The 24999-nt window shown below is 35.3% G+C and overlaps 1 non-coding gene across 1 annotated transcript; it reads left to right on the top strand.

The window, feature by feature from the left end:
- Window positions 1-210: 210 nt before the first annotated feature.
- Window positions 211-317, top strand: LOC124888248. Its single transcript, XR_007046379.1, has one exon. It is a non-coding gene; the product is annotated as a small nucleolar RNA R71 (small nucleolar RNA).
- Window positions 318-24999: the final 24682 nt, after the last annotated feature.

The following is a 24999-nucleotide window of genomic DNA, read 5'->3' as shown; positions in this document are numbered from 1 at the left end:
TCAACTTCTAGCACTCTTGCAGCTTTTTTTGGAGTGCTCCTCAATATATCTACAGTCCACTTAGGGTTCCCTTGTGAAATCTGATTCATCAGTATGTATAGTTTATTATAAGTATTTTCCATTGCCTGTCCACCTGCATATGAATCTAGGAGTATCTTAGTGTTTGTCTCAAGACCCTCAATAAAAGTGTGCACCAACACATCGTTGGTATGGTGATGGTGAGGACAATAATAGAGCACAGACTTAAATCTTTCTCAAGCTTGATACAACTTCTCTCCATCCTTTTGTCAAAAACTCAAAATTTGACTTCCCAACTATGTGACCTTTCTAGATAGGAAGGATAGAATAAGAAATTTATGAGACAAGTCACCCCAGGAAGTGATGGAGTTTGATGGCTACACCTTCATCCATCTCTTTGCTTCCCCCAATAGAGAAAGAGGAAGGGAGTCATTTGAACATAGTTGGTAGATACTCTAGTGGGAATGTACATATCACTAAGTCTGTAAATGCTACTTTGGGTCCTCATGAGATAAACCAGTGAATAGTCCACTCATGTGAAAGATTTGCACCATATTTTTTTCAGTTGAAATCGTCCACCCACAACTGGTTTAAGGATACTACTAGTAACATTGTTTGCAAGTGGGATTGCCACTTCGCAAATGGGCCTAGCCGGTGGTACATTAGAAGGAAAAAGATCTGTCGAATATGACATAAGTATTTGTTGAATCAGATGATGGAGTGCCCTCCTTAGCTGATGAAATACTCACTTAGGTTCTAAATACGACTCAACAAATTCTCTTTTCCTTGCCAATCCGACGTGTCAATTACACCTATAAAAGTCTGCTACTAAGATCAATTTGTCAACCCTCAAATAATATTATCAAAAGAAAAAATTTAGAAAATTACTAATTACTTGAGTCCCTGATAATGACGCCAAAAAATTATTATAGTTAACCGTACACACAAGTGTACATAATCGGACAAGTAATATAGTGACTCAAAAGAATCGAATGGACTGTTTGTTTAGAAATTCACTTAATCTTAGTTCCAAAAATATTATAATCAAGTATTGTAGAGTATAAAAGGTGTTTATGAAAGTTTAATAATTAATAATTATCAAGAAATTAATAACATATGACAATAACAATGTGGAAAAGATGTAATCAATATACGAGGAAATTCGAGGGCTAAGGCACTATCAACAATCATGTAAATCGTTATCCTTCTTGTTGGTCAGGTTGGTTATCGAGTTGTTGGTTCATAGGATTAATGAAGTGATTATGTTCTTTCAAACCTCTAATCCTCTGCCTTAAAGGATATCACAACTACATCATTGAGTAGGGATGCAATAATCCATTTTAGACGCTTTACGTTATCTTCCTGTAGTCAAACCAACCAAGGCATTCTAAGTATATTCCTATGTTAGCTGCAAATTCAAATCGTTCTTTATTCAAGAGAAAAGAATTTGTTCCTAAAATTATTCAATCTATCCTAATGGTTCTCCTTTCGAGTTCACAAAGGGATTAAATATGTATTTCAATGGTGGCCAATCATCAAAATAGTAAAAATAAGGGATTAAGAACAAAATCAACTCTAAGAATAACAAAGTACAATCATGTTTGGCCTTAACCACAAAACAAGGGAATTTAGCCACTCATGTTCATAATTAACATCCACAAAATAGAAATATTCATACCAAATTCGAAGTAAGAAAACTAAATAGTGAAATAACCCTAGACAAAGCCCTCATAAGTGTTTCTCTTTGCCTAAACGTATGGCAAAGATGTCCCAAAATATTACAATTTTCCTTTTTATAGTAGGGTTGGACTGCATATTTTTAACATATCAACGTGCCATGACCTTATCACAGAGGATAAGTGGTGTGGCATGCCAGTACAACTGAAGTATATTGGAATTTGCCATTCATTTTTATGCAGCCTTCGTGCCACGACCTTATCGTGGAGGATAAGTGGCATGACATGCCAATATCACGTATGCTCATTGGAAATTGCCATCAACTTTTATCCCACCCACGTGCCATGCCCTTATCGCGGAAGCTAGGGTCTATGGCACACTGGTATGTTAATTTCTGCATTTCTAGCTCTGTGTGCACTCTTCTTCTTTTGTCCTTAATCTTATGCTTTACAAGCTTTGTTCCATTCTCTTCATGCTCAGTATATTGCTCCTAATTCTTTCCATGATCCATAAGCTTCAAGTTTATGCTCAAATCAAGTTCATTTTCACCAAGTTCAAGCCTTGCAACACTAATCATACCCATTAGCTTGAGAATGCAAATTTAACTTAAACAAAAGACATTTTTACAAGATTTAGCTCATAGAACAAGTACATATATGGGTCATAATGGGCACTTGGATGTATAAATATACCTAAGACCAGTCACGTCAATGACAAATAGTACTCAAATATACATAAAAGAGGTATAGAAGTTTGGTATGAGTACTAAAACCATGAGTACTTAGTAGGCATCATTTGTCGACTAAGCTAAATTATGATATAAGTACGATAAGACACAATATGATGTAAGCTAAGTCATAGTAGAGAGGGCAAACCTGAAAATATGCTCCAACACTACTGTTCATAAGTAAATAAATAAATACGGAAAAGTAATGTATACATCACATAATTATAAATACTAAATTGGCCCCTATAAGCAAACAATAACAAAAAAGTAAATACCTAATGCAGGCCCCCATAAGCCTAGAGGGTACAATCACAGAGAAATAACAATCAAAGATTCATAATTCTACTAAAAATTAGCTATAATCATCAAAATATCCATACTAAATCATATCATTACCAACTACCAGTACCGAAATTGAACCAAAACTCGTATCATTATCATATCATCATCAATATTATCAATATTATAATATCATTTTCCAGACTCAAATTGGAATTTATTATTTCAGTGTCATCAAAAGTTGTCGGACTTGAACCGAAGCTCATATTATCAATAACATCAATAATTTCCATATCAATAACCCATATATATAAGCCGTAACAATAAACCATATAAGTAGGCTACATAAATGAACCACCGTATTTTACCCAAAATTAGGACTAACCCCCAGCGACAAAACTAGTGTATTCAATAAGAATTCAATCTTCTCAAAGTTCTAAAACTAGAATTTAATAAGGGTATATCATGCGTAAGTAAGTTGGCAAGAGCTAACATAAGTCTTGGCCTAAGATAGGTCGACAGGGCCCACTTCTAATCCCTAAAATCCATTTTTAGGCAAATTCTACCCATGACTAGGGTAAGGTATCTAAATTCATTTGTAGATGTTAAATACGACCTAATTAGCCTTAATGATATTTCCTAAAGCTACGTCTCTATTAAGACTAAATCGGTTGAAGAAAAATATAGAAACCAAACAAGGTTAGGGTCAAATTCCAAGGGAATACATGGAATTATATCTCTTATTTTCTATAATCAATGGGTAGTGCAGAAAGTAAATGGGGGTTTGTAGTAGTAATCTCAAACAAGTAACAACACTCAACTTTGGTTATAATCATTCTGAAATGAACACTACGGATGTGTTCCCCCTGGCTTCTCAAATCATTAGGTTTATCATGCTTTATTGAACCAACTCAATATCTTACATGCAGAATCTGATAAGTTATATACCATCAACTGCCTTGTGGACTCATTAAAAGATTTTGTACTTTACCTTTTAAGTCTCAAGATATGACATTACTAACCCTTATCCTAAATCCTAGTTAACTATTACCTTTTGAGTCTCAAGTTATTAGATGAAAGATAACTGTCTTAAGTAGATGATGCTGATTAGCCAAGATCGATAATTAATATTTAAATTACTATTGTGATTATCTTCCTAATCCCTACTCCTCTTTTGAAGTAAGTAGTGATATACTATATGAGATCTTAACATTTACAACCACTAAGAAATCCATTAAACTAAAGGTAACCACAATACATGCAAGAATATCAGTTCAGAACAACTTAGCACTTCCCCTACTTTATCAATCTGCCAGGGTTCCCAAAACCCTAGATAAGGGATTTAGCCACTCATAGTTGTGAAGTGATTAAAGGAATTCATAATTGAAGATATTCAAACAATACCACAATAATCAATGAATAAAACCCAAAGTCTTTAACTGAATGAACAACCAAAAAATAAAAAGTAATCCCAAGGTTAAATTCAAATCCTAGAATCAAATATATGTTTTTAAGTATATAGAGTGTGTAAAATAACTACAAAAATGTCAAAAGGGCAGTTATAAAATACAAGGGAACCTTAGGAAATCATTCCCAAACAAAAGAGAAAAACTGAGGCCGGTGGCCACCTACTAGGACCCCTACGGGCCGTAGGTGGCACCTACGGACCATAGGTGGTCCCACATAAGTTCCCCTTTCCTCCAAAGTCTTTTGAACTCTTTGGACTTGACTCTTCTACAACTTACTCTGTCACCTACAAACTGTAGGTGGCACCTATGGGCTGTAGATGCCCTCCATCAGTGATAGGGTCTCGTTTTCAAAACTTCTGAGCCTCTAGATTTCCAATTTCTAACATGTACTTTAGCATTTACAGACTTCAGGTAGCACATACGGGCTGTATGTTCCCACTTTAGTGGCCTAAAACTTCCTGATTGCCAGCAAAACATATCGCAAAATACATCATATCTAATAAAAAGACCTAATTAACTCACATATTTTTATCATTTTAAGCATCTAAAGTGCTATGAAACCATAATATATCACTTAAGATAGAAATTCTCCCTAAAATATGATCAACTAAGTTAATTATGCCAAAATTACGATTTTAAGATAGTCTAAATAGTCAAACTAACCCAAATTTTATCAATCACACCTCCAACACGTAAATCCCATTCCATATCTAGTATATTATCATAATCATAATTCGAAATAGCTGAATCTGTGAAGAGGGTAAACCTAGCCTACTTGGACGCCGAAGAAAAGCTCGAAGAATCTGCTAAACCATCGATTTCCCTTTTTGACAAGCTTTCGTAAGATGCCATGCTATCAAAATCGTAATCTACTTATCAAAATGATATTAATGATATACATTTTGTGCTTTGGGTCTAAAATTATGTAATAATCACATGCTGGGCCCATTCATGATATCACACTTCCCAAATTAATACAACGTCCACCCATGCTCAAGGGATATTTACCCTAAAAGATGAGTGAATTTTGAATTCTAATGGTGCTACAATCAAGCCACCAAGCTTCTAGGAATGTTATAAAAATATGGAGAAATTAACCATGAAAACAATGGAATCTTATTACAAATTAAAAGAAGAAATGTGTAAATTAACTTTACCCAAGCTCCAAAATCACCCACAAATAATTCTCCTAAGTTTTCCCACCTTTTAGGGTTCAAAAATCTAGAAAATAGATAAATAATGATGAAAATAGAGCTAAGTGGGGGTATTTATACCCTTCCCCCACAAGTGTCACTTAAGTGAACATCGAGTTATTTAAGCGATCATCGCTTAAGCGACCAAGTGTCGCTTAAGTGACACTATCTGTCTCAACACAAATTGTGTAAGTGATATTGGTATCTCTTAAGTAGTATTATCTTATGTGATACTAGTATGCCAAGCCAGGTTGCTTAAGCGACCAGCTGGACACGTACACAATGCACAGCACCAACACCAACACCAACACCAGTTGAAACTTGGAATTTTTTTGAGTCTCTACCAACCCTTCGAGATTCATCCCAAATCCTGTATATGTAAATGCACTATGCTAACCTATTAAATTTGACGTTCTAAACTCATGATATAGTCAAAATTTTCATCTGAGGTCATTTAGATGAAAAGTCTGACCCATCCCACTTACCATTTTCTTAACTTCTGGCCAATAGCCTGAAATGAGTTCAAGAGCCTCAAAACCCAAACCAAGGGTTAACATAGCATAAAATCAATGTTTTAAAGCTTCAGGAAATACCAAAATTAAAATACGAGGTTGTTTGACTAAAGTTTTTTCCCGGTAGCTAATTCAAACTAGCGAAGACTTTAAAATAAGGTATTGGCTCTAAAAACCCAATGAACTTCCCGCTAATTAAATTGTTAGTTTCAACAAGTAGTAAATAGTTTCAACAAGTAGTAAATGACTTGGGGCAGCATATGAAAGATATAAATGATAAAAATGAGCAGAAATACAAAAAATAACTTGGAGGGTCATTACATCATCCCCCATTCCTTAAGAAAAATAAAGAAGTCTCCTCTCTTCTCTCCCTTGTTATTCTTATATTTACTTTATTAGCTTATAACAAATAATATGATCAATAAAATATATAAAAAAGTAGAGAAATGAGGAAATTTTCAATTCTTCCAAATATAATGTATTTCCTCAGTGTATACGATATAACTTTTATGTCTGTAGTTATAGTGTTACATATAGACATATAAAATTTTAGTCATAAGCATGAAATTAATCCTTTAGAAGATTATAGAGTTGTTGATGATCAATGGGAGGTTCAGGAGGTGCGTGTCTTACTAGTTACTACTCATAATGAGGAAGAGTCATGGGAAATTATATTTAGTGGACATCCACATAATATAATATATTTTATAATATCTTCCATGATTTTACATCTCAAGTTTTTAATTGTTTAAAGTTACTCTATATGTTTTCATGATTAGTGCTTTAGTTTATATTATATACACACATACACACACACATAGATACATATATATATACACACACACTTACTTAATAATACATTCTATTGTATCGACTATGTCTTGTACTATATTTTTCATATGATGTCAATCCGGATACTCGAGCTTAAGGTTTTCTATTAGACATTGAGTAGCACCTAACACCAGTGATTAGTGAGATCTCCTATCATTCAGGAGGCTTGGAGGCTTCTTAATTTTCTTCATTATTTTTTATTTTGACTTTTGATTTAATAAAGGTTAAAGGACCTTATCTTGGTTAGCTTTTATGTTAGTAGTAGAGGCTTTACTTGACAGATAGCATTTAGTAGTTGACATTCTTTATTTCACTCAAGTCATTTCTTAATAAAGGATTATTCTTTATCATATTTAGCCTACTATGATTGTTTATACTTCGGCATTAGTTTTATTTATTATATTATCTTAAGAGATATCATGCCAAGAGTCAACTAAACCATTAGTAAGCATCTAGATATGGCTCATGACTAGGGTGTAGACGCGGGTCATGACAATATCATAGCCTAAAAGAGATAACATAGGATCAATACATATGATCCACCATTAAAAAATTATCTACTAATGTAGAAACATGAATAGGCACAAAAAAGAGTCACATTTCATACCAAGACCCAATACATAATAAGTAGAAACATAGGAGAAAGTAGAACTTGGATCAAATAACAGTAAAGTAGGTCGATTAAATACTACAATGATACTTGTGAGAACAACATCAAAATCCCCTTACTTTTTATACCTAGAAAAGTATATCATTAAGATCTATAAACTTATGCCTTTACTACTTCCTTTTCCATTTAGTAGTGCGGAACTACCTAGCTGAGGCCAACCATAACCCTTAGCTAATGGTGCTACTAGCCTGCTCGAACCTAAAAACCCTATTGAGAACCTCTTTATCTAACTATAGGAAATATTTATTATAGTGGTTGGGATCCCTACATGAAAAACCTAGTATGAACAAGGACTTGCTGAGATTGAACGGACTAGAATGGCATTCATAGCCTACAAACCTTTTTAGAACAACCTTGTGAAACCTGCCCGAAATTGAAGGAGTCTCATCGAAAATACTCACCCTCATATGCTTGAATGGCTGGATGAGCTGGTCTAATTTCTTAAGGGTGAAAATATCTCCTAAATAAACCTTACCTTCTGATAAGGTACCACTAAATTAACCAAGATTTTTGGACCCCTTTTCACTAGAGTCCCCAAACTCCTTATGGTGCATAAGCTTGATCACCTTGTCTTCCTTGATCACACTATGAAAAATATCCTTAGATTGGGTTGTTAGAAATATTGCCTCTTGAATCTTTAAGGTCAATCCCTCATAAACCTATGAATCCTCTTAGTCTCATCTAGAAAAATACTAAGGATTGGCACGAAAATGCATACAATTGTGTCTTGTACTAAGTCTTTGAAATCTACCTTAGAGTCAGATGTTTGAAGTGATGCCTCCATTCATCCTTTAAACTATGAGGTACAAACTTATCAATTAAAAGACGAAGTGAACAACCTCAAAATCAAAAGTAGATATCATGTTGGCATATAATCAAAATAAGAGAAACACCACAACTTGGTGGGGCATGCATATGAATATCCATATGATAAACCCCTTGGGACTCCATCAACCTGACATTCTAAAGCCTCTCATGGCAACTTACTACAAACTCATAAGAATTCTCACTTTATACATCCTAAAACTTAGGTGGATCTATATTCTTGAACCTCTTTTGCCTCCTCTACTCCTAATTGAAATTTATCAATACGGACACAATTTTATCTCCTGCACTAAGCAAAGGTCCACTATTATATCTAGCTACCATAATTGCTGGATAGCTCATTGATACCTAGAAAACTAGGATAGACTATAAATCTTTGGTTCAAGTCCCACATCCAGTTTGTAAACCCTAAGTAATACCCATTAAACCACTACTAGGAGTCATACTCTCCAACTAACTTATCATACAAACAAAGGTATCTTAAAGTACTAGAGTAGCTACATACTCAGATGGATCCTGATGTGCATACCTCCTTAATCATAACCTAATTATCCTCACTATTATACTCACCCTTAGGAGAATCTACTTTAGATAGGACCCAAAAAGTTGACTAAGATTTAACTCAACCCTAACCTCAACCTCAACCTCAGCCCTTACCATATTTCTTAACATATCTATATTTCTTAACACTGTCTGTAAACACGAGTGCTAGAATAGGATCATAAAAGCTCTCACCATCTGGGGAGAACAAAATAAACAATGTTAGTAAACAATGAAATTAGTTTTTTATGATAAGAAAAAAGAAAGGGATTTTTTCTTAAAACCATATAACTATCAAAGATAGATAATAAATATCTCTAAAATGGATCCACAAAACTTTACTAGAATTAGATTATACTTGTGAGACCAATGAGCATAGAATTATGATACCTACATATAATGATATAAGAATCAAGTCATGATTGAACCTTTTCAAAGTAAGAAAATCGAATGAAAATCAATATGGTACATATCAAATATGCAAAACTAATATAAAAAGCCAAGTCTTAATACTAATAAACTCTAGAAGTTATAAAGTGAAACACCTCAAACATTGAACCCTTAGAAAAATTTCCTAAGTTGAGCTTCTGGACAAGGTATGGTTTGAGAATACTTCTCGTATGCCATGGGATAGTTATGGCCCTTTATATGCATATTAGGTAGTGTATTTTGGTTTCATTCTATCCAAGGTATGATTGACACACGATTCTTTCATGAAGCGCTCTTTCCACTCTACCTTACTAGTCGTATGTTAGGGTAGGAGTGCTGAGTTACCAAGTCGTATGATTCCTTAAGCTTTGCCTTGTGTATTCTATCTATGGTATGAGTTGTAGGGTACATATCATACATTAGGGTACGAGTTAACCTTGCATGGTCATATATTGGATAGTTTGGAGGTCTATGATGAGGCCTAAGGTATGAGATAAGGGTAACACTCATACCCTAGGGTATGGTTTAGGTGGGAAGGTCGTACCCTCCTGCGAAACTAGTTTTTAGCCTTTAAGTTGAGGGCATTCCAGACATTTCCCACCCCAAAACCCTTACATCCCCATGATATGTAATATGTTGTGTCCTCCCATAACTCACAATTGGTGGATCAAACATTCCAAAAACACTCTCTAACTCTCTCTTGAAGATTGGAGGCTAGGATTTCAAAGAGCTGTTCATCAAGATGCTCAAAAGTCAAGTTTCTTTTCATGAATCTTCTTTTATAAGACATGTGACTCTTCCCTAATTTTTAGTTAAAAATATCATGTGTTTTAAATATTGATATTGACTTGTAAATGGTGGTTTTGAAGACAAATATTGAGGGTTTTAATGCATAGTCTTGAGAATTATTTACTTTTTGTCAACTTGTGTTTATACATATTTTTGGTAATGGTTTGCACATGTGGGTGCTTGTTGATTGTGGTTTAAGAAATGGGTCTTGATTAACCCTAAGATTGATGATTTCTACTTTAGTTTTGATCTTGGTAAAGGTATGCCCTCAAGGTATTTGTAAATATGTCTAACAGAATAAACTAGTCATATATTAATGGTGTATGAACTATGACATTGGTCTAATAAATATGAATAGTTGGTAAATGGATTGTAAGGGCCTTATTGTCCATGTAATAACTTAAACAGTGATCTTCGTGTCTTAAATTGGTTGATAGGGGGTCTGAGTCCTTAAATACTATATTGGCTTATGTCTTGTTAGATTGTGATTAAACTAAAGTTTGATATAAGAATGCTAATGAAGAATGAATGATTTTGTAAAGGTCTTGATGAAAATAAATTGATTTGAATGGTAACTTTTACTAAGGCATTGACTAATTAACGTGAATGGTTGATATATGATTTCATGAAGACCTTGTGGTCATGTATGGTGTTAAATTGTAACCTTGGTGATTTAAATTAGCTAAATTGGTTGAAGTCCCTACATGTTGAGTTAAATAGATGTCATTGCATAGACTAAGGGGTAGAGTCTCAATGTTGACTAATAATGATTAAAACAAAATATCTTGAGGTTAGAGTCTACTTGCCTAACAAAAAGGCTTGAGGTTAGAGTCACTTGCTTGATAAAATGGCTTGAGGTTAGAGTCCAATTGCCTTAAAAAAAGGCTTGAGGTTAGAGTCCACTTGCTTAGTAAAATGGCTTGAGGTTAGAGTCCACTTGCCTTACCAAACTGCTTGAGGTTAGAGTCCACTTGCGTAATACGAGTGAGAGGTTAGTATCCTTCACTCCATGTTTTATGATCTTAAGGTTAGAGTCCACTTGCTTAATATGAATGGGAGGTTAGAGTTTCCCTATTTCATACTCTATGATCGAGTGTTTCAAGATGCATGCTAATCCTTGTTCCCTTTCTCGGCACGTTACACACATACAGGTATATATATATGTATATAAATATGGTTGTATGTAATGGTTTGACTTAGTTTTGAATAATGGCACTATTTTATCCTTATCCTTGAGTTACATGCTAGCGCTCCAACCACTAACTATCTCCAGACACTGTGTCCACATACGACACAGGGGCCAGGGTTTCTTCTTCTCTTCCCGTGGAGTGACCAGGTATTCAAGCCATTTGTGTGTTAATATTGAAGTGGTGAACTTCCATACTTCGAAAGGCATACATTTTATGGTCTTTTTATTTTATGTCATATACTGGTTTTAGACCTGGTTTTTGGCTATGGTCGGGGGCATGTACCGACATATTATAGACATCGGATTTGTATAGGCTTTGTGGATGACTGTGGACTTAGGTATGTTGACATTAATGGATTGGTTAGACATTTTTTAAGTTATGATTATTAGTCTTATTTCGGCTATATTGTCATATAGTCAGAGTTCATCTGACACTTGTAGATTGATGTGATGGTTAGGTTAGGTTAATGGGGTAATCTCTAGTTCTTGTTGGGCTTGAGATGCCCATACGACAAGGCCAAGTTTTGGGTTGTGTCATAAAGTACAACCCTCTAAGAGAAATAAAAACACAACTGGGAGTTTGGAGTTTCTCAAATCCTAGGAATAACTAACATAAATAAAAAATATAGGGGATATTCGAGAAACATTAGGGCAAATCATCTACAATATTTGAATCTAAAAAGAGGACACCACAATATGATCGATGAATCAACGATCAAGGAAGAGTTATTAGTGCCAGCACATAAAGTACAAAAATAAACAACTATGAGTAATAAACCATATTTACACAACAAAATCATCAATCGACTTTAATCCAAAGTGATGGTGAGAAACACCTACTTCTTCACTATCCAACATAATCATATACACTTGTAATCAAGAAAGCCATACCTAGACTAACATTTAAAATCAACAATAATTTACTCAGATTTTATCTATGCAATAATTAATCACCACAATACTATATCAAAACAGAAGTTCCACTTTCATATTCAGTAGATAACTCACCACACCAAAGAAAATCAACCAAATAGATATGGTGATATGATGCATGATATGAAATCAAATAAGTATAATGATAATAAATATGATGCATGTCTGTCCTACTTAGATCTCTCTGCTCTGTATAGCTAGCTGAGGACTATAAGAAATCTCGATGTCCATGTACACCCTTGAATTTGCCCGAAAGTCATAAAGTAAATAATCATATATCTGCTCAATTTTGGATCGGCTTATAAGTCCATGAAGAGAAATTTCTATAGTCCTAGGGCATATAAATCTCAACCTCTGGATCTAGCTTAAGGCTACAAACAAATACCAATGATACCATAATATTATGCATATGGGAAGGGTGATAAATCACAAAAGAATATATCAACAACAGGCTAATTTTAGTAAAATAAGTAGAGTTCTTTTCACTTTACAACTCATCCAAAATGATATCCTAACACATTACCATGCCCTTAGCATGTGAATAAATAAAATAAGAGCACCAAGTACTTAATTAGTAAAATAGCATGGAATATAAGCTAAAATCTCAAAATCATAATCCAATAGTCAATTAGTTATTTTAATTTAATTAACCTCCAAGTCATTTTCTATATTTTTGCTTATTTTAGCCATTTAGAGCTTTCCTATAGCTGCACCAATTCATTTATGACTTGCTGGAGCTGATAGTTTGGTTATCGAGAAGTTTATATAGTTTTTAGAGCCAATTCCTTTTTTTAAAGTCTTCATTGGTTCAAATAGGCCATTGGGAAATAAATTCAGTCAAATAACCTTGTATGCTAATTCTGACTATTCTGACAACTCTGGAATGTCGATTCAAGGCTAGGTGACCTTTGGTCTAGGCCCCGAGGCTCCTGAGCTCATTTTGAGCTATTGCAAAAGTTAAGACAAATGGCACATGGGTGTGGGACCCACTTTTCTTTGAAACGACCATGAAAAAAAACTTCAACTGTGCCATTGAGTTTGAAATGTCAAATTTGATAGGGTAGCATAGTACGTTTGCATATATGAGATTTTGGATGAATCCCAAAGGGTTGGTAGAAACCCAAATTAATTTTAATGCTTCATCTAGTGCACTCAATTGGTGCACCGCTTAAGCGCCCAGTTGGATCTCTTAAGAGGAGGCCCGCTAAAGTACCCAGCCAACCATGAAGCAGTCAGGCTGGCCTAGCAAGGGTGCGCTTAAGCGGTGCCCTTACCACATAAGAGACAAAGGGACTGCTTAAGATGTACCTATACAGATGACCAAATATTTCTAAAGTGACACTAGTTTGCTTAAGAAATGACAATTTAAGTAGCTCAATGTTTGCTAAAGCGACAACTGTGCACCTGGAAAGCCAATAAAAACCTCACTTAGCCCGATTTCTCTAATATTTCATCATTAATAGAACCCTAAAAAGTATGCAAACTTGGAAGAATCATTGGTAGGTGATTTTAGAGTATGTGTGAAGTTAAATTACATATTTCTTCCCTGAATTTGTGGTAAGATTCCATCAATTTTATAATTAAATCCTCCAACTTTTTCCAAAATCCTTAGAATATTTGTGGGTTGATTGTAGCACCATTAGAGCTCGAAATTTACCCATTTTGAGGATAAATGTTCCTTGAGCATAGGGAGACATATTGTTGGTTTCAAAGTGAGATTTTATAAATGAGCCCCATAATAGATTTTTACGTTATTTTGGACCCAAAATATAAAACTGCAAGATGGGTATCATTATTCTCAATTTTATGAGTAGATTGTTATTTTGATAGCATAGCATTTTGTGAAAGCTTCTCAGAAGGGAAAATCATTGGCTTAACAGATTCTTTGGGCTTTTCTTCGGCGTCCAGGTAGCTAGGTTTACCCTCTTTATAGATCAAACTATTTTATATTATGATTATGATATTATGCTAGATATAGGATGATATTTACTATTTGAGGTATGATTGATAATATTTGAATTATTTGGACTATTTAGGCTATCTTAAAATCATATTTTAGGCATAATTTACTTAGCTGCTCATGTTGTACATAGAATTTCTATATTAGGTCTATTTATGGTTTACTTAACATCTAGAAGTTAATTTAGATACCTTAGTTTAGTCCAAGGTAGAATTTGCTTTAAAAATAAATTTTGAGGATTAAAGTGGATCCCTCTAGAACTACCCTAAGCCAAGACTTGTGTTAGCTTTTATAGGCATTTATGTGTAGGTTATACTAATGGAATACTTATTTGGGACTTTAAAGAGATTAGATACTTAACAATTATGTTGGTTTGGTATTTGAGAGTTGGTGTAAATTTTGGGTAAAACCTAGTGATTTATTGTTATAAGTTCTTGAATCAAGTTTGACAATTGATGATGATATTGATAATATGATTTTTGATTCAGGTATGGAAATTGATGATGATATTAATAATATGAGTTTTGATTCAAGTCTGGCAAATGATGATGATTCTATTAAGTTCTGATTTGAGTCCTGCGTTAAGAGTTATTTATGATATGATACAATATGAATTGGTTCATGGTTATGGCTCGATATTTGGTAATTTATGGTTCTTTGGTCATTTACTTTCTTTTGATTTCACCCTCTAGGGTTATGGGGGCCTGCATTGGGTTATTTACTTTTCCGCATGAATTTATTGACTTATGGAAGCCAATTTAGTAGTTATAGTAGTATGATATTTATATTCCTATTATGAATTTATTTATTTATTCATGTAAAACAAAGTTGGAGCTTATTTCACTATTTTCCCTTTTTTCTCGACTTAGTTTATTTATTTTGCATTTTATTGTATTTATATTATGATTTTACTTAGTTAAGCCTATTGAGTACGTATGGTTTTGGTATTCATACTATACATCTATACCATTTTGTTGCAAATTTGAGTACCAGTAGTTGTCACTGATGTGGTGATTGTGTTGAGTTGATTTCAGAGATAGGGTAAGCTCTCGAGTTTGAGTTACCCTTTTTTCCTTCTATTATCTATGTCTAGTCTTTTATTTTTTATAGATTGTATTTGACTATTTCAGTACTTATGTTCCATTTGTAGCAGCTCTTATACCAACACTACTAAATTGTGGAATAGTTGTTGATGTTTTATATATATATTTTAGACTATTATGATTGTCTTGTTATTATTAAAAGCCTTAAATTGTTGATTACCGGCCTTTACTCCTTTTCCACCAAATTAGACCATTACTTATGGCTTCGGGTTATGGTTTGGCTTACTTACCAGCAAGATAAGGTAAGTGTCATCATGAATCATAAATTGGATCGTGATAAACTAGTATTAGATCTTAGGTTCACCAGTACTATTAGTACAAGAGAAAGTGTCTAGTAGAGTCCCACAGATTAGAATGCTGATGCCCTTCACTTCTTTTACTTTCTTCGTGCTAAGAGTATGATTTAGTTTCTACTGGATTCATTTGGTTTTACCCTTTTGCATAATGATAGGACACATTCTACTGCTACACGAGATGAGGATCTCAAGATTGAGCCTAGGGATCCTATCACTATTTATAGATGACCTAGAGGTTATGGACAACCTAGATTTATGTCCCCATATAGGGTCCATGATAGGGGCATTCAGCAGACCCTATCCCTACTCCTGAGCTAAATATTGTACCTCCCCAGCTAGTGGTAGGCCAGGGTGTAACACCCTTAATTTTTGAGAAATTTATTTTTGGCCTTCTTATGCTTGGAATATCAATTTTTGACCCAAATTATGTTTGGGGATTAGAATTTTTGGATGGGGTTCAGGGTAATTTTAGACCCTGGAGACAACCTTTCTCCATGATATTGACGTGCCATGGAGGTTATTATGGAGACTAACCTCCATGACATAGAGGCTGTGTTTCGAGATAGGGTCCATGACATAGAGGCTGGACCTCCGCGATAAGGTCCATGCCATGGACCCATGTATTTTCTATAATAATTTTGTTTGTTTTAAATGGGATGAGGGGCAATAGGGTATTTTCACTTAAAATTACCCTTAAGCACTATATAATCCAATTCTCATAAGTTTCCATGACACTTAAGTCATTATTTCATTCTCAATCATTCTCTCTCAAAATCCCCTTTTCAACTCAAGGCTAGGGCTTAAGAAAGTGATCATCTAGTGTCCTAAAGGAATTATTTTCTTCAAATTTCTTGGTAATTAAGGCATGTATCACTTTCCCTTGAACTTATATTTTCTTAATGGTATGAAATTGGTTATTATTCATGGTTTTAATAATGGGTTTTAAACTATGGGTTGAGGGTTGAGCATGTGTTTGGATTAAATGCTTTCCCATGATTTATTATACAATAATTATGCTTTATTTATGATTTTGGAATATAGTGGAATGCATAGGAATGGTAATTAAATGGAGGGGTCATGGTCAATCCCCAATTTGAAGAATTTACTTTGGCATATGGTTTGGAAATAATTTCCCTCAACCTATTTGTGAAATTGTCAATGAATATGATTTTTTTGCCAAGTTTGGTTTGCTCACTTACATTAGTACATTGGTATGAATATGATTGGTTTGGTCTACTTCCTTAAAACTAATGCATGACATAAATGGTTAAATAGTAAAGGATGGTTTTGAAAACCTTGTGGGGCATGATGGAATCCCTCAGTGAATGATTTATGAAAACCTTATGAGTTATGAAGGAATCCCCCAAGTTATTTTAATAATAGAGTCTGCAAGGTATGAAGGAATCACCTAAGCGTTGGCTAATGAAATTTTTTGTAAGATATAGTTGGTATGACAATACTACTTAATAATGACTTATTACTTGACTCCTAAAATTAGTGGATGAGTTATTTGTTAGATGTTTTAATTGGGCATTGATGGGGATTGTGTTCGCTAGCCATGAAGGTGTAAGTCTCAAGGACTGATACTGGAAGCTTATGTTTGCCGACGTGGGGGTCGGTATTAATAACCATATACTTGCGAGGTATAAGGGAATCCCCCAAGTATATATATATACATATGTATCATAGAGGGAAAAGGTTACAAGGGAATCCCCAGCCATTTATGATATCGACGGGTCATGTAGCTCACATGCATTGGGGACCATCCAGGGGGTGACACTGGACCCATATAGGCAGTGGATGGATTTTATGATACTCAAGCTACACAATCTAGGTTAATATTTTAAATGTTAATGCTAAGCCTTTTTCCCTATCCCCAGTATGTTATATTATATATATATGTACATGTACATAGTGTGCATGTGCATTTTACTTTGGTTTTGACATGGAATTACTTGTTACCTTATCCCTGAGTTACATGCTATCCGTCCAACCGCTAACTATCTTCAGACGCTGTATCCCCATGCAATGTAGGGTCCAAATGCAAGGTTACCTTTCTTGTACAGTGATCAGGTGTTCGTGGTTAGTTCATGAGTTGACTTGAAGTATTGGGCTTCTATTATTTAAAATACTTTATTTTATGTTTTGGTTTATCATGTCTTAGACTTTATTTTAGATTTGTTTTTGGCTATGGTTGGGGGCATGTACCGATACTTTATTGGTACTCAGTTTTGCTAGAGGCTTTCTAGATATTGTGTATATGGGTACTGTGGATGTTGATCCAATACAAATTTTGTTTGGATTTCTTATGACATTTTGTCTTATATTGATATTCATCTGCTGCTAGGTGTTCTTAGTTGTATTAGAATTAGCTTAGGGGGTGGTCTCTGATCCTCGATGGACTTGGGATGCACATCATAGCTAGGCCCTAGTTTGGGTTGTGACACAGGGACCAACCTAGGCTCTGTTGATGTTTATTTCTTCTTCAGTGCCCAAGGATGCTTTGGTTAAGCTTTTAGGATTGGTTGGTGGTGCTCTATTTGATGTGCACAATCTGCGAATCAGAGTGGTACTAAGCCAAAGTCATAACCTGTAGCTGTGGCTCCCAGAGTTAAGGTCCCTCCTATATTAATGGTTGCTCAACTGATAGTTGTCAATCCTACTATGTCTATAATAAGCAGAAAATATTGGGTAGATTCTTAAGATTAGCTCTGCCTAGGTTTTTTGGTACACCAAATAAGGATGCATATGAGTTCTTGATTACTTGTAATGATAGGCTCCATAATTTGGGCCTAGTTGAAACTCATGGTATGGATTACACTACTTTTCAATTATGCTTGGAAGCTCAACACTAGTGGAGAGGTCATCCTGATTCCAGGTCAGCTGGATTTCTCTCATTGACATGGACCCAGTTTTCTGAGATCTTCTTAGAGAAGTTTATGCCTCCCAGTCTTAGAGATCATCTAAGGGATCAATTTTGAAGATTGGATCAAGGCTTCATGACTATTATAGAGTATGAGACTTGATTTCTTGAGTTGTATAGACATGTTAATTATATTATGACTATTGAGGATCAGAGGATTCATTACTTTATTTGGAGATTGAGAATTCCTCTTCGTATGTCTACACAGTATTTGGTTGCTATAGGTATTTCTTTTGCTAAGGTTTTTTAATCATGCTTAGGTGATAGAGAAAATTAATTGTGAGGCCTAAGGGGATAGCCTTAAGAGGTTATGGTGTCAAGGTAGTTTTAGTGGAAGCCATAGTAGCTCATAATTCAAAGAAAGTGGTTCTTAGGGTAGGTACCCTGCGTGTCAGTCCTAGCAACATCAGGGTCAATTTTGTAGGCCCATTCAAGTTGTACATTAGATTATCTATTGAGGCCAACCTAGTTTTAGTAATTATCCTAGCTAAAGTAGTGGAAAGCCTTCAAGGTGTCTTCTGGTTATTTTTGTCACTGTGGTTATTTTGGGTTAGACAAATCTTCTACTTTTAGTACACTGCCTAGGGCATGTTATAGTTGTTAGGCTTTTAGTTATTTCTCAAGAGAGTGCCCTAGTCATGGAGTGATGGTTCCTTCAGCTTAGAGTGTTCCAATAATTCAAGTAGTTCTGCCCTAGCTAAAAGGGGTACACATGGTCATAGAGGTAGTGATTAGGGTGTTCGTAGAGATTCTCAGGAAGGTAGGATAAGAGATTGGTCAGGATCCCAACTAATTGGCACCCGTGGTCAGTTATACCTACTAGACCCGAAGTTAAGTCTTCAGATGGTTTTATCATAAATACGATCTTGGTGTGCCATCAGTCAACTTTTGCTTTATTTTATCTAGGGTTTGCTTATTCTTATGTGTCTGCTTATCATGCCCCGCAGTTAGAGTTATCTTGGAATTCATTATTTATGCCATTATGTATATATATATATATATCGTGGGTGATTATTTAGTAGTGTATTTGGTTTATAAATCATGTGTTGTGACAATTCAAAGTTTGGTACTCAAGCTGATCTTATTAAGTTAGACATGGCTTATTTTGATGTGATTCTGGGCATGAATAGTTATCCCACTATCATGTGGTCTTGGACAATTTTGCCAAGATTGTTATCTTAGCTATGCTAGCATACCATCGATTGTATGGCAGAGAGATATTAGCTATGAGATGATGGGGGTTACTCCTTATATTTTGGCTAGGAGACTTATTTCAAGGGGTTGCGAGTTTTATCTTTCTTATATTTGTGATATTAGTGTGGAGAGTCAATAATTTGACTCTACTCCTATAGTTTGTGAGTTTCCTAATATTTTCCTTATCGATCTACTTGGTCTTCTTTGTGAGCATGATATTGAGTTTGTTATTTATCTTGAGCTGGGCACCCGACATATTTCTATGACACCTTATCGTATGGCCCCTATAGAGCTTAAGGAGCTAAATTCTCATCTTTAAGACCTTCTTTGTAAGGATTTCATTAGACCGGGTGTGTCTCTTTAGGGATATCCTGTGTTGTTTGTGAACAAAAAGTATGGTTCCATGCATATATGTAGTGATTATAGGTAGCTTAATATGGTGACAGGGAAGAACCAGTATCCCGTGTCTCATAATGATGATTTGTTTGACAAGCTTCATGGAGAATTAATGTTCTCTAAGATTGACTTAAGGTTTGGTTACCATCAATTGAGGATTTAGGCTAAGAATATCCCAAAGATTGCCTTTAAGACATGTTATGGTCATTATAAGTTCCTAGTGATGTCTTTTGGGTTTACTAACTCCCCAACCATATTTATGGATTTGATGAACCACGTGTTCCGTCCTTATTTAGATTCCTTTGTGATTGTGTTCATCGATGACATCGTTGTGTATTCCATGAGCAGAGAGAATCATATACAGTATTTGGGAATTATGCTCCAGACCATGAGTGATCATAGGCTTTTTGCCAAATTCTCTAAGTGTGAGTTTTGGCTTGAGTCAGTGACTTTTCTTGGACATATGGTGTCTAAGGATGGGATTATGATAGATCCAGAAAAGATTGATGCTATTCATGATTGGGCAAGGCCTACATCTCTATTTGAGGTTTGTACCATCATTAGTTTGGAATTATTACAACCAATGATTCATTGAGAGTTTTGTTACTATTATAGCACTGATGACCAAATTGACTTAGAAAGAGTTTCCTTTTCGATGGTCCTAGAAGTGTGAGTTGAGCTTTGGAAAGCTCAAGGGATTTCTTACTTCAACTCCTATTTGGATTTTTCTATTAAGGGTTAGGATTCACCAAATATTATGATGCTTCTAGTGTTCGTTTGGGTTTTGTATTGATGTGTAGAGGAAAATTTATTATATATGTGCTGAGACAACTAAAGGTGTACGAGCGCAATAACCCCACTCATGATTTGGAGTTGGTAGTGGTAAATTTTGTGCTTAAGATATGGAAACATTATCTTTATGGAATGCATTGTGAGATATTCATGGATCATCATAGTCTTCATCATCTTATGACCTAGAGAGAGCTAAATTCTAGGCAACGTTGATGGATAGAGTTACTTAAGGATTATGACATCTCTATTTTGTATCAGTCAGGCAAAGTAAATATGGTAGTGGATGCCTTAAGTTGGAAGGCGGTGAGTATGGGTATCTTGGCTTGTATTTTAGTTTTTTCGAGGCCATTGGCACAATACATTTAGTCCTTAGCCAACTTGATTATGTTACTTGATAATTCTGACCTCAGTAGGATTCTTGCTAGTGTTGAGGCAAGGTCTTTGCTATTTAAGGAGATTCGGAGTCGTCAGTTTGATGAAATGAGACTTTGCATCATTCATGATCAGGTGTTGAGTGGTAATTCCAAGTGAAATACCATAGATTCTAAGGGTGTAGTGAGATTCGATAGATGCATTTGTGTTTTGACTATTGATGACTTGATTTAGTCAATTTTGAATGAGGCTCAAAACTCTAGATATTCTATTCACTTGGGTATAACTAATATGTATAGAGATTTAAGGAAACATTATTGGTAAAGTGTGATGAAGAGAGGCATGACAGACTTTATAGCTCGTTGCCTATATGGTCAGTAGGTGAAAATCGAGCATCAAAGACGTGGTGGCTTGATTCAAAGGTTGCTTATTCCCGACTTAAAGTAGGACCAGATTACAATGGAATTTGTTAATGGGTTTACTCGTACCTCCCGTGGTTCCAATGATATTTGGGTCATTGTGGATTGGTTGACCAAATTAGCATATTTTATCATTAGAAGTCCGTCAGTGCTGAGAGGTTAGCTTGTATCTATTTTCATGAGATAATCTATTTGCATGGTATGCCTATATCTATTATTTCAAATCGGAGTTCAATGTTCACTTCTAGCTTTTGGGAAGATTTTAGGAAGAGTTGGGTACTCAGATGGATCTTAGTACAAGCTTCCATCCTCAGACCAATGGGCATTCGGAGTGGACTATTTAGGTTCTCGAGGATATACTCTGAGCATCTGTTATGGATTTTACAGATTAATGGGAGAAATACTTAGGTTTGGCAGAGTTCGCATATAATAATAGCTAGCATTCTAGTATTGAGATGGCACCTTTTGAGGCTTTGTATGGTAGGAGATGTCGTTGTTCGATTGGGTGCTTTGTGACATTTGAGATTATACCCTGTGGTACTGACTTGCTTAAGGAGTCGTTGGGTAGAGTCATGGTGATTTAGGATAGGCTGAGGGCAACTTAGAGTAGGCAGAAGGATTTTGTAAATTATAGACTTCGTACCTTTAGATTTGGAGTTAGTGACTGGGTATTCCTCCGAGTATCTCCCATAAAGGGTTGATGAGGTTTGGGAGGAAAGGTTAGCTCAACCCCAGATATATTGGATCCTTTGAGATTCTTCGTATATTTTGTGAGCTGTCTTATGAGTTATCCTTATCCCCTAATTTTGTTGCTATCCATCGAGTTTTCCATGTTTCTATGTTACAACGATAAATTCTTGATCCATCTAATGTGCTTAGATGAGACTCAATTCAGTTGGATGAGTGCTAGATATTCATGAAGGAGTTGGTGCTCATATTAGCCAGTGATGTTAGATAGTTGTGCACTATAGAGATTCCAATAGTTAAGGTTCAGTAGAGGCACCTCCCAGTATATGAGGCTACTTAGGATATCGAGATTGAGATGTGAACGTAGTATCTTCATCCGTTTGAGCTTCAGGTACATCCTAATCCTTAACTTTTGCTGACAAAAGTTTTTTTAGTTGTGGATATTGCATTGACCCTTTAGGTCATTTTCTATATTTACGCTCATTTTTGATGTTTTTGTCCTTCCTATAGCTACCCTAAATAAATTATGTCTTGCTAGAGCTGACAGTTTGGTTATCACGCAGTTTTTTTGATCTTTAGAGCCAATTCCCTATTTTGAAGTCTTCGCTGGTTCAAACTGGCTATCGGGCAAAAGATTTAGTCAAACGACTGCATATGCCAATTCTGATGGTTCCAGTTTCTCCAAAACATCAATTTTAGGCTAGATAGTCCTTTAGTCCAGGCCCTGAGGCTCCCGAGCATATTTTAGGCTATTGGCTAAAGGCTAAGAAAAATTGAACATAGGTGTGGGACCCATTTTTCATTGAAACAACCTCGGATGTAAATTTTGACTGTGTCGTTGAGTCCAGAATGTCTAATTTCATAGCGTAGAATAGTTCGTTTATGTATATGGGATTTTGGATGAATTCTGAGGGGTTGGTGGAAACTCGAGTTAATTTTGATGGTTCAGCTAATGCACCGCTTAAACACCCATTTAGGTCGCTTAAGCGTAGACTCGCTGAAGCTCCCAGCCGACCGCTTAAGTAGTCAGGCTAACCTAGTAAAGGTGCCTAAGTGATGGCCTCTTAACTGAAAAAAGGATCTCTTAAGGGATACCTATGAAGATGGCCAAATATCTCTTAAGCAGACACTAGGCCACTTAAGCAGTGATCGCTTAAGCGACCCAGTGTCCGTTTAAATGTCACCTATGTACTTGGGACTGATGTCTCCTAAAGCTACTTCTCCAAACAAAGATAAAGTGGTCGATGCAAAATATAGTAACCTAACTCAGGTTGGGGTCGAATCTAAAGGGAATACGTGAATTATCTCTCTCTAATTTTTTTGAACTCAAATGCTTTGGTTGTAGGGAATTATAAACGACCACTAGGCTTGTGTTCCCCCTGGGTTCTAACTCTGCAGGCTTTTCGTGATCAATCCAACTATCAAACTGTTGTGCATGAAGAATCTTGTAATTTAGGTATCACCAATCGCCTCTCAACATACTTCAGTGAATTTTAATTATCTCCTCTTGGTCTCAGAGTTTCGTCTTACTAACCCTTACATTGGACCCTAGTTTCAACTATCTCTTCTCGGTCTCAAGTTGATTAGATATAAGTTAGTTGTCTTAAGTAGATAATGTAGATAAGCTTATTTTGGCGATTAATTCCAAATCACTATTATGATATTCTTTTACCAATCTCTACCTCCCTCTTGGGTTCATAGTGAATACAGGCTGGATCCTAACATTTGCAATCATTAAGAAAGAAATAAACTCGAAGAAAATCACAACACATGCAGCAACAACAATATAGAAAGATTGAGCACTTTCCCTACTTCTTTACTCTGCTAGGGTTCCCACAACCCTAGCTAAGGGAATGAACTGCTCATTGTTCTGAAATGATAAAAGGAATTTATAATTGAAAACATTCAAACAGTATCACAATAATCAACAAATAAAACCCAAAGTCTTCAATTGAATAATCAACCAAAATCAATACAAAATAATTCCAAGATAAAAAACTGAATTCTAGAATCAAATATATGTTTTTATGTATCAAGAGTGCGTAACCTAACTAAAAAACATCAAAAAGGTATATATAGAGTACAAGGACACCCTAAGAAACAACTCTTGAATAAAGAAGGAAAATTAATGTCGATGACCACTTATTGGTCTACCTACGGGTCGTAGGTGGCACCTACGACCATAGGTGGTTTGACGTAGGTGCCCTGGTCCTCAAATGCTTCTGAAACCTCTCTGTACTTGACTATTCTAAGATAGCTTCTGGCACCTATGGACCATAGGTGGTACTTTCGACCGTAGGTGGCAGGGTCAACTTTTTCTACTTTTAATTCTCTATTTCTCAGCTTCTCTGACACATTCTCTGGAACCTATGCCCCGTAGGTAGTACATAAGGGCCGTAGGTGCCAACTTCAGTGGTAAAAAACTTTAATTTTCACTCCTTTCTTTAGAATAGTCCCAAAACTTAATTTCCTGCAAAACATAACACAAACCACATCATATCTAACAAAAAATTTAAGTAACTTACATATTTTTATTATTTTAAGTGTCAAAAGTGCTACTAAACCATAACACATTAACACCCTCAACTTAGAACATTTTTATGTCCTTAGGAAACACAATGAAGCTAAACATAACTACGACGCTTAACTAGGATAAATCTAAGCTATCTACGATAGTCAATTATAAACTTTTAAGCTTTTCAAAACCAACTGTGTTATCAATGAAGCACACTAATGTGACACAAGTGAATCAATATATGGTATTAGATTAGCAACA

Source organism: Capsicum annuum, chromosome 10 (genome assembly GCF_002878395.1).
Source record: "Capsicum annuum cultivar UCD-10X-F1 chromosome 10, UCD10Xv1.1, whole genome shotgun sequence".
Classification (NCBI taxonomy): Eukaryota; Viridiplantae; Streptophyta; class Magnoliopsida; order Solanales; family Solanaceae; genus Capsicum; species Capsicum annuum.
The sequence above is the reverse complement of the archived record's forward strand: the minus strand, read 5'-3'. Positions and strand labels throughout refer to the sequence as shown.